General features: G+C 43.6%; 1 pseudogene; it reads left to right on the top strand.

The window, feature by feature from the left end:
• The first annotated feature begins 3,890 nt into the window (after positions 1-3,890).
• LOC141141143 (olfactory receptor 5AR1-like) lies at positions 3,891-5,025 on the top strand (annotated as a pseudogene).
• Positions 5,026-10,490: the final 5,465 nt, after the last annotated feature.

Genomic DNA, 10,490 nt, shown 5'->3' with positions numbered 1-10,490 from the left:
GCATGGGGGGAGGCTCCCGCTCTTCTCTTCTTCTTTTCTTCTCTTCTTCTCTTCTTCATTTTCTTCTCCGGGCCGCTCCGCAATCCATGCTGGCATGGAGGGAGGCTCCCGCTGTGTGACGGCGCTCCTCGTCTGACAGTTCTTAAATAACGGGGGGCGGGGCCACCCGGTGACCCCGCCCCCTCTGACGCACGGGACATGACGGGACTTCCCTGTGGCATTCCCCGTGATGTCACAGGGAAGTCCCATCAAGTCACCATGCGTCAGAGGGGGGCGGGGTCACCTGGTGGCCCCGCCCCCCGTTATTTAAGAACTGTCAGACGAGGAGCGCCGTTACACAGCGGGAGCCTCCCTCCATGCCAGCATGGATTGCGGAGCGGCCCGGAGAAGAAAATGAAGAAGAGAAGAAGAGAAGAAAAGAAGAAGAGAAGAGCGGGAGCCTCCCCCCATGCCATGGGTGCGGAGCGGCCCGAGGAGAAGAAGATAGAAGACGCCGCGGAGGAGATGCTGGACGAGAACGCCGGAGGAAGAACCAGAAGAGCCAGAAGAACCAGAAGAACCAGAAGATGAAGGAAGATAGAAGAAAGAAGAAAACTTTAAATAAAGGAATTGTCAAAAACTGTCTCTTGTCATTTTTAACATTTTTGACACTTTTTTCGTGAAATGGTAGGGGTACTTATGTACCTCCTTACCATTTCACACAGGGGGGGGGCCGGGATCTGGGGGTCACCTTGTTAAAGGGGGCTTCCAGATTCCGATAAGCCCCCCGCCCGCAGACCCCCACAACCACCGGCCAGGGTTGTGGGGATGAGGCCCTTGTCCTCATCAACATGGGGACAAGGTGTTTTGGGGGGCTACCCCAAAGCACCCTCCCAATGTTGAGGGCATGTGGCCTGGTACGGTTCAGGAGGGAGGGGGGCCGCACTCTCGTCCCCCCCTCTTTTCCTGCGGCCTGTCAGGTTGCGTGCTCGGATAAGGGTCTGGTATGGATTTTTGGGGGGACCCCACGCCGTTTTTTTTTTTTTTTTTGGCGCGGGGTTCCCCTTAAAATCCATACCAGACCTGAAGGGTCTGGTATGGAATTTAGGGGGAACCCCACGTCATTTTTTTTTTTTTTAATTTTGGCCGGGGTTCCCCTTAATATCCATACCAGACCTGAAGGGCCTGGTATGGAATTTAGGAGGACTCCCACGTCATTTTTTTTTTTAATTTTGGTTCGGGGTTCCCCTTTGGGGAATTCCCATGCCGTTTTTATCAATGAACTTCTATGTGTATTGTCGGCAATGCAATAGCCGCGAGTAGTTTTAAATGAGTTTTTTCCTTCAAAATGTCATTTTGCTGTCAGACTGTTCTAAACACAGGAAACATGCGCCCCTTTACAGGCATACTATAGACACCCCCCAGGTACAAAATTTAAAGGTATATTACACTTTTATTGTTTGACTTTAAGCATTATTAAAATCACTGCTCCTGAAAAAACGGCCGTTTTTAAAACTTTTTTTTGCATTGATCCATGTCCCCTGGGGCAGGACCCAGGTCCCCAAACACTTTTTATGACAATAACTTGCATATTAGGCTTTAAAATTAGCACTTTTGTTTATTCATGTTCGTGTCCCATAGACTTTAACGGTGTTCGCGTGTTCGAACGAACTTTTTTCCTGTTCGCATGTTCTGGTGCGAACCGAACAGGGGGGTGTTCGGCTCATCCCTAGTCTTCAGTAAGTGAAATGCATGCTCAATCGGATTCAGGTCAGGTGGTTGACTTGGCCATTGCATAACATTCCACTTCTTTCCGTTAAAAAACTCTTTGGTTGCTTTTGCAGTATGCTTCGGGTCATTGTCCATCTGCACTGTGAAGTGGCGTCCAATGAGTTCTGAAGCATTTTGCTGAATATGAGCAGATAATATTGCCCGAAACACTTCAGAATTCATCCTGCTACTTCTGTCAGCAGTCACATCATCAATAAATACAAGAGAACCAGTTCCATTGGCAGCCATACATGCCCACGCCATGGCACTACCACCACCATGCTTCACTGATGAGTTGGTACGCTTTGGATCATGAGCAGTTCCTTTCCTTCTCCATACTCTTCTCTTCCCATCACTCTGGTGCAAGTTGATCTTGGTCTCATCTGTCCATAGGATGTTGTTCCAGAACTGTGAAGGCTTTTTTAGATGTTGTTTGGCAAACTCTAATCTGGCCTTCCTGTTTTTGAGGCTCCCCAATGGTTTACATCTTGTGGTGAACCCTCTGTATTCACTCTGGTGAAGTCTTCTCTTGATTGTTGACTTTGACACACATACACCTACCTCCTGGAGAGTGTTCTTGATCTGGTCAACTGTTGTGAAGGGTGTTTTCTTCACCAGGGAAAGAATTCTTCGGTCATCCACCACAGTTGTTTTCCGTGGTCTTCCGGGTCTTTTAGTGTTGCTGAGCTCACCGCTGCGTTCTTTCTTTTTAAGGATGTTCCAAACAGTTGATTTGGCCACACCTAATGTTGTTTTGCTATCTCTCTGATGGGTTTGTTTTGTTTTTTCAGCCTAATGATGGCTTGCTTCACTGATAGTGACAGCTCTTTGTATCTCATATTGAGAGTTGACAGCAACAGATTCCAAATGCAAATAGCACACTTAAAATGAACTCTGGACCTTTTATCTGCTCCTTTTAAATGGGATAATGAGGGAATAACACACACCTGGCCATGGAACAACTGAGCAGCCAATTGTCCCATTACTTTTGGTCCCTTAAAAAGTGGGAGGAACATATACAAACTATTATAATTCCTACATCGTTCACCTGATTTAGATGTAAATACGCTCAAATTAAAGCTGAAGGTCTGCAGTAAAAACACATCTTGTTCGTTTCATTTCAAATCCATAGTGGTGGTGTATAGAGCCAAAAAGATTAGAATTGTGTCGATGTCCCAATATTTATGGACCTGACTGTATATTGTGTGTTAATACCGACTTTTAGAAAGGTGGTGGCTTGTCTGGTTTTTCTCTTGGTCTCTTAACGGCATAGAGAGGAGAGGAGAAGAAAAATGTATGCATTTTCTTTAAACTCACTTGTCATATGTACCATTATCATAATTTCAGGTATAGAATGTCATTGAACTAGTCACATGCATGATTTTTCAGCCATGAGACTATTTTTTTCTATTTTAATACAGAGGTCTTATTTACATGGGACAACCAGCTGAAAGGTCTGTATGTTTAAAGTGATATTAAAGTCTTGTTTTCTTTTGTTTAAAAAATACAAGTATGTTATAATTACCTGCTCTGTGTAGTGGTTTTGCACAGAGCACTCCAGATCCTCCTCTTCTTGGGTCCCTCACTGGCACTCTTGGCCCCTCCCTCTTGCAGAGTGCCCCTGCAGCAAGCAGCTTGCTATAGAGGCACCTGAGCTGCTGCCCTGTGTGTCCGTTAAGACATGGTGCCATGGCTCGGCCCCTCCCCCTCTCTCTCCTCATTGGCTCACTGACTTTAATTGACAGCAGCAGGAGCCAAAGCTGCTACTGTGTCTCAGCCAATCAGGAGGGAGAGTCTCGGACAGCCAAGGATCTCATGCAACATTGCTCGAGGTAAGTATAAGGGAGGTTGAGGGGGGCTGCTGCACACAGAAGGTTTTTTATCTTAATGCATAGAATGCATTAAGATAAACCTTCTGCCTTTATAACCACTGTAAGAGAATATTCTCCATAAGTGTATAAGTTACACTTTGAACTTTTCATGTCTGATAAACACCTAAAACTTTAATACATTGATGACATTCATACATTTTATGTAAAACAGAGATAAAAGGTTTCTTGAATTATCTATGTACCAGACAATGATATGATGACTTTATAAGAACCAAAAATATTTTCTCATCACAGTTTGGAGTGATTAATATGTGCACACAAAACCAAAGCACTGTGACGGAGTTTATTCTTCTTGGACTTTCGGTGGATCCTTTCGTACAAGTCGTGCTGTTCCATATTTTCCTGGTAGTTTACATGACCAAACTGACTGGGAATCTCCTTCTCATTCTGGCTGTGAAGACCAACAAACATTTGCACACCTCCATGTACTTCTTCTTGTCTAGTCTCTCTTTCTTGGACATCTGCTACACTTCCTCCATTGTTCCCAAAATGTTAGTATATTTTCTTTCACCAAAAAAGAGTATTTAATTCACAGGCTGTGCTGTCCAGTTCTGCATTTCCCTTTTCTTGGGAGAGACGGAGTGTCTGCTTCTGGAAATTCATGGCCTATGACCGATATGTTGCTATCTGCATGCCTCTGCATTACAATAGGATCATGAACACAAGTGTTTGTTTTTGGGTGATCAGCCTGTCATGGCTGACTAGTTGCATTGCTGCATCTTTTGAAACATATCTAACATTCAGACTAATATTCTGTGGCCCTAACATCATCAACCACTTCTTCTGTGAGCTCCCTCTGTTGCTTCGGCTTTCTTGCAGTGACATCTCGGCAGTCAACATCCTAAAACTGGTTAGCATGCCCTTCATGCTTTCCATCCCACTTTTACTAATCTTCATTTCATACATTAGAATCATAATTGCTGTCATGACAATTTGTTTGGGAAAAAGCAAAGCATTTTCCACATGTATTTCCCACCTTGTGGTGGTGATCATTTTCTATGGGCCAGCCATGTTTATGTACACTAGACCAGAACAATTATTCACAGGAGACACAAGCAAAAGGGTGTCAGTATTTTACACAGTGATCACCCCAATGGTGAACCGCTTGATCTATAGCCTGAGGAATAAAGATGTTCAGAAATCCATGAGGCAGCTAAGAGATCAAGCTCTCCCATGTTTTTGTACTTGTTCAATAACTTGTATTGAATTTTCATTTTTCAGAGGTAACAATTTCAGATATAACATTATAAACACAGCTAAAATCCAAGATTTGAAGAAGAACATACAATACGTGCAGGATTCACTATTAGTGAAAGGTATACAAGCATTTGTACAATCCCTCACATTTGGCTTTGGGATCAGGCATACAAATATTTCAGTTTAGATTCCCATCCGAATTGCTTAAGGTGTTAGTGGTGCAAATGAAAAAGGAAAAGAGAAGAGTTTGAGTGTGGAGAGAGTTGAAAGGAGTAGAAGAAGAAAAGAAGGAAGGCTTGAAGAAGATGTATAGGTCTGAAGGGTTTGGAGGGGTAAGTGGGGAGTCGAACGGGGGGTACCCAGGTATTGGTGACAATGTGTCATGGGTTATTCAGTAGAATCACAGTTCTCCCACGTTTTACATTTAAGAATGATAATGTGGTTTTTGCATACCCTATGAAAAGAAGAGGCTCAAGCTCCAATTGATATTTAAATGTGATGCAGTAAAAGGAATCTCTAATATACAAAGCAGAAAAATGACCAGAAACCACTGTACAGATTTGTGTTCCCATTGTTTTCACTAATATATTGATACCAGCTAATTTTTGTTCATGTAAATTTATTGTTACTGTATGTTTATTCTATATGATTGACTGGACAACCTAGTGGCACATAGAACATCTAGTAGTTTAGTCAGGGTTAGGATTAGGTTATGTAAGAAGAGTTAAGCTAAGGGAAAGCTCTAAGCCACTATACGATACCATGTGTTCATTTATTCCAAAAAGAAGAACAAAAGAAAAAAGAGCAGCAAGAAAACCCTTTGAACACACGGGAAACAGAAAAGGTAAGCAAATTCACTCTTTTACAGTCGGCCTTGTGTGAAAAGTGAGCAGTTGTGTACAGGGTCACTTTAATGTTAGGCATTCTTATGTTCTATCCAAAGGTGTAGTATTAGGTTCCTTTTCTCATGTGTTCCAGTTTCTTCTTATCTTCTCCGGAAAATAAATATTGTTTACAAAGCTCAATAGCTCTGCTGAAATGTAACCAGATGTGGACATTGGACATGCCAAAAAAAACATCACTGGAGTACACAGGGCATGTGTTTAACACTCAGCATTTCTCTGCTGTTGCTGTTTACTCAACCCCCTACACATATTTGCCAGCAATTCCTACCTGTCAGAATGACAGCTGGGAGTTTCTATGTAAATACAGCAACAATTACAGCTCCTCCAAATGGTCTTCTTCCTTCTGGACGGATTTGGGGACGAGGAACTCTGTCAACTATCCATTTGGAGTAAGGCGTTTGTTTTTACCTCTAAGGTAAAGGCTCTGTAAGCATATTGAATGGATGTCAGCATACTACAGTCAACTTGACATGTCCTGCTTCTTTCTATTGTGAAGATCCATGAACTGTTCCCATCAATATTCCACATTTTTTTGTTATTTTTCTGGGACTTTTTTCCTATTTTCCTCATTCTATATGATTTATCGTCATTGTTGGGACTGTTTTTCACATTTTTTTGTTTGGGGTCGTTATGTCGGAAAGCTGCCCTGCGGCCCAGTCTCCGAAGGGAGGGAATCATGCTCGGCTTCAGTTTGTCACAGTACATGTTTGCATTCATGATTACCTCAATGAACTGTAGCTCCCCAGTGCCAGCAGTATTCATACAGCCCCAGACCATGACACTCCCACCACCATGCTTGACTGTAGGCAAGACACACTTGTCTTTGTACTCCTCACCTGGTTGCCGCCACACACACTTGAAACCATCTGAACCAAATACGTTTATCTGGGTCTCATCAGACCACAGGACATGGTTCCAGTAGTCCATGTCCTTAGTCTGCTTGTCTTCAGCAAACTGTTTGTGGGCTTTCTTGTGCATCATCATTAGAAGAGGCTTCCTTCTGGGATGACAGCCATGCAGACCAATTTGATGCAGTGTGCAGAGTATGGTCTGGCACTGACAGGCTGACCCCCCACCCCTTCAACCTCTGAATGCTGGCAGCACTCATATGTACGTCTATTTCCCAAAGATAACCTCTGGATTTGACGCTGAGCATGTGCACTCAACTTCTTTGGTCAACCATGGCGAGTCCTGTTCTGAGTGGAACCTGTCCCATTAAACTGCTGTGTGGTTTTGACCACTGTCCTGCAGCTCACTTTCAGGGTTTTGACAATCTTCTTTTAGACTAGGCTGTCTTTATGTAGAGCAATAATTCTTTTTTTCAGATCCTCAGAAAGTTCTTTGCCATGAGATGCCATGTTGAACTTCCAGTGACCAGTATGAGAGTGATAACATCAAATTTAACACACCTGTTCCCCACTCACACCTGAGACCTTGTAACACTAACGAGTCACATGACACCGGGGAGATAAAATGGCTAATTGGGCCCAATTTGGACATTTTCATTTAGGGGTGTACTCACTTTTGTTGCCAGAGGTTTAGACATTAATGGCTGTGTATTGAGTTATTTTGAGGGTACAGCAAATTTACACTGTTATGCCTCATACACAGCAAAAGTCGGATGTGAGCTTTTGGTTAGAAATTCCGACCTTGTGTATGCTCCATCGGACTTTTGCTGGCAGAATTCCAGCCAGCAAAAGATTGAGAGTAGGTTCTCTATTTTTCGGTCCGAAAAAGTTCCTATCCAAAAATGCATTCGTCTGTATGCAATTCAGATGCGCAAAAAAACACGCATGCAGGATACATTGAGCTTTATTTTCTTGGTTTGTTGCAGTGTTGTATGTCACCGCATTCTTGACGTTCGAAAGTTCAGAGAACTTTTGTGTGACCGTGTGTATGCAAGGTAAGCTTGAGCGGAATTCCATCGGAAAAACCATCCAAGTTTCTTCGGATGGAATTTCTAATCGTGTGTATGGGGCATTATACAAGCTGTACACTCACTACTTTACATTGTAGCAAAGTGTAATTTCTTCAGTTTAGTCACATGAAAAGATATCATAAAATATTTACAAAAATGTGAAGGGTATACTCACTTTTGTGAGATACTATATTTATATATATTTATATTTATTTATATATACAGTATATTGTGCGTTAATACCGACTTTTAGAAAGGTGGTGGCTTGTCTGTTTTTTCTCTTGGTCTCTTAACGGCATAGAGAGGAAAGGAGAAGAAAAATGTATACATTTTCTTTAAACTCACTTGTCATGTGTACCATTATCATAATTTCAGGTATAGAATGTCATTGAACTAGTCACATGCATGATATTGCAGCCATGAGACTAGTTTTTTCTATTTTAATACAGAGATCCTATTTACATGGAACAACCAGCTGAAAGGTCTGTATGTTTAAGGTGATATTAAAGTCTTGTTTTCTTTTGTTTAAAAAATACAAGTATGTTATAATTACCTTCCCTGTGCAGTGGTTTTGCACAGAGCAGTCCAGATCCTCCTCTTCTTGGGTCCTTCGCTGGCACTCTTGGCCCCTCCCTCTTGCAGAGTGCCCCTGCCTCAAGCAGCTTGCTATAGGGGCACCTGAGCTGCTGTCTTGTGTGTCCATTAAGACATGGTGCCATGGCTCGGCCCCTCCCTCTCTCTCTCCTCATTGGCTCACTGACTTTGATTGACAGCAGCAGGAGCCAAAGCTGCTATTGTGTCTCAGCCAATCAGGAGGGAGAGTCTTGGACAGCCAAGGCTCTCATGCAACATTGCTCGAGGTAAGTATAAGGGGGGTTGAGGGGGGCTGCTGCACACAGAAGGTTTTTTATCTTAATGCATAGAATGCATTAAGATAAACCTTCTGCCTTTATAACCACTGTAAGAGAATATTCTCCATAAGTGTATAAGTTACACTTTGTACTTTTCATGTCTGATAAACACCTAAAACTTTAATACATTGATGACATTCATACATTTTATGTAAAACAGAGATAAAAGGTTTCTTGAATTATCTATGTACCAGACAATGAAAAATGGCAGCATTAGCATGTACAATATGGGGGTCATTTACTATAGCGCCAAAAAATTCTCCTGCAGTACCAAAAAATAACTCTCAAAAAAGGCCAGGAAGACTTCAACTCTCAGAAAGTCAGCGCTAATGCAAATGGAAAGCAGCGCTATTGCGGCAATAATGCCTGTCAGATCACATATGCTGGAATAGTGGAAGTCAGTGGGGCTCGAACCTGCAAAATCCAAAGTTCTCACTGAAGGCTTATATGCAAGTTCTTTGCCATAAAAAGTGTTTGGAGACCCGGGTTCTGCCCCAGGGGACATGGATCAATGCCAAAATTTTTTTTAAAAACGGACGTTTTTTTGGGAGCTGTGATAATAAGTTAATAATGCTTTGAGTGAAACAATAAAAGTGTAATATTCCTTTAAATTTCGTACCTGGGGGGTGTCTATAGTATGCCTGTAAAGGGGCGCATGTTTCCCGTGTTTAGAACAGTCTGAAAGCAAAATGACATTTTAAAGGAAAAAAAGTTATTTAAAACTACTCGTGGCTATACTGAATTGCCGGCTCGACAATACACATAAAAGTTCATTGATAAAAACTGCATGGGAATTCCCCAAAGGGGAACCCCGAACCAAAATTTAAAAAAAATGACGTGGGGGTCCCCCTAAATTCCATACCAGGCCCTTCAGGTCTGGTATGGATATTAACGGGAACCCCGGCCAAAAATTTTTAAAAAATTGGCGTGGGGTCCCCCTCAAAATCTATACCAGACCCTTCAGGTCTGGTATGGATTTTAAGGGGAACCCTGCGCCAAAATTTTTTTAAAAAATGGCGTGGGGTACCCCCAAAAATCCATACCAGACCCTTATCCGAGCACGCAACCTGGTAGGCCGCAGGAAAAGAGGGGGGGGACACGAGAGAGCGCCCCCCCTCCTGAACCGTACCAGGCCACATGCCCTCAACATTGGGAGGGTGCTTTGGGGGTAGCCCCCCAAAGCACCTTGTCCCCATGTTGATGAGGACAAGGGCCTCATCCCCACAACCCTGGCCCGGTGGTTGTGGTGGTCTGCGGGCAGGGGGCTTATCGGAATCTGGAAGCCCCCTTTAACAAGGGGACCCCCAGATCCCGGCCCTCCCCCCTGTGTGAAATGGTAAGGGGATACAAAAGTACCCCTACAATTTCACCAAAAAAAGTCAAAAATGTTAAAAATGACAATTCCTTTATTTAAATGCTTCTTCTTTCTTCTATTTTCTATCTTCTTTCATCTATCTTCCTTGGGTTTCTTCCTCCATCTTCTTCTTCTTCTGGTTCTTGTTCTTCTGGTTCTTCATCCGGTCTTCTTGTCCGGCATCTTCCTCAGCGGTGCCGTCTTCACTTCATCTTCTTTCCTCGGGCCGCTCCGCATCCACAATTGGATGGGAGGCTCCCGCTTTGTGACGCTTCTCCTCTTCTGACAGTTCTTAAATAACAGAGGGTGGGTGACCCCGCCCCCTCTGATGCAGGGCGGGTGACCCCGCCCCCCTCTGACATCACGGGGAATGCCACAGGGAAGTCCCCGTGAAAGCCGAAGCGAAATAGAGAAGAAATCAGCTGTACACGGCGCCTGTAAGAGGGTCCCCCGCGGGCTCGCTTCGCTCACCACGCTTCGGACACGGCCTTGCTTTGCTCGGCACTTTTTTATTCCCCCTCTAGGTCCACTTGGATGGTGGGGCTTCAGCCTGGACCCAGGGCG

Source organism: Aquarana catesbeiana, linkage group LG04, assembly GCF_042186555.1.
Source record: "Aquarana catesbeiana isolate 2022-GZ linkage group LG04, ASM4218655v1, whole genome shotgun sequence".
NCBI lineage: Eukaryota > Metazoa > Chordata > Amphibia > Anura > Ranidae > Aquarana > Aquarana catesbeiana.
The sequence above is the reverse complement of the archived record's forward strand: the minus strand, read 5'-3'. Positions and strand labels throughout refer to the sequence as shown.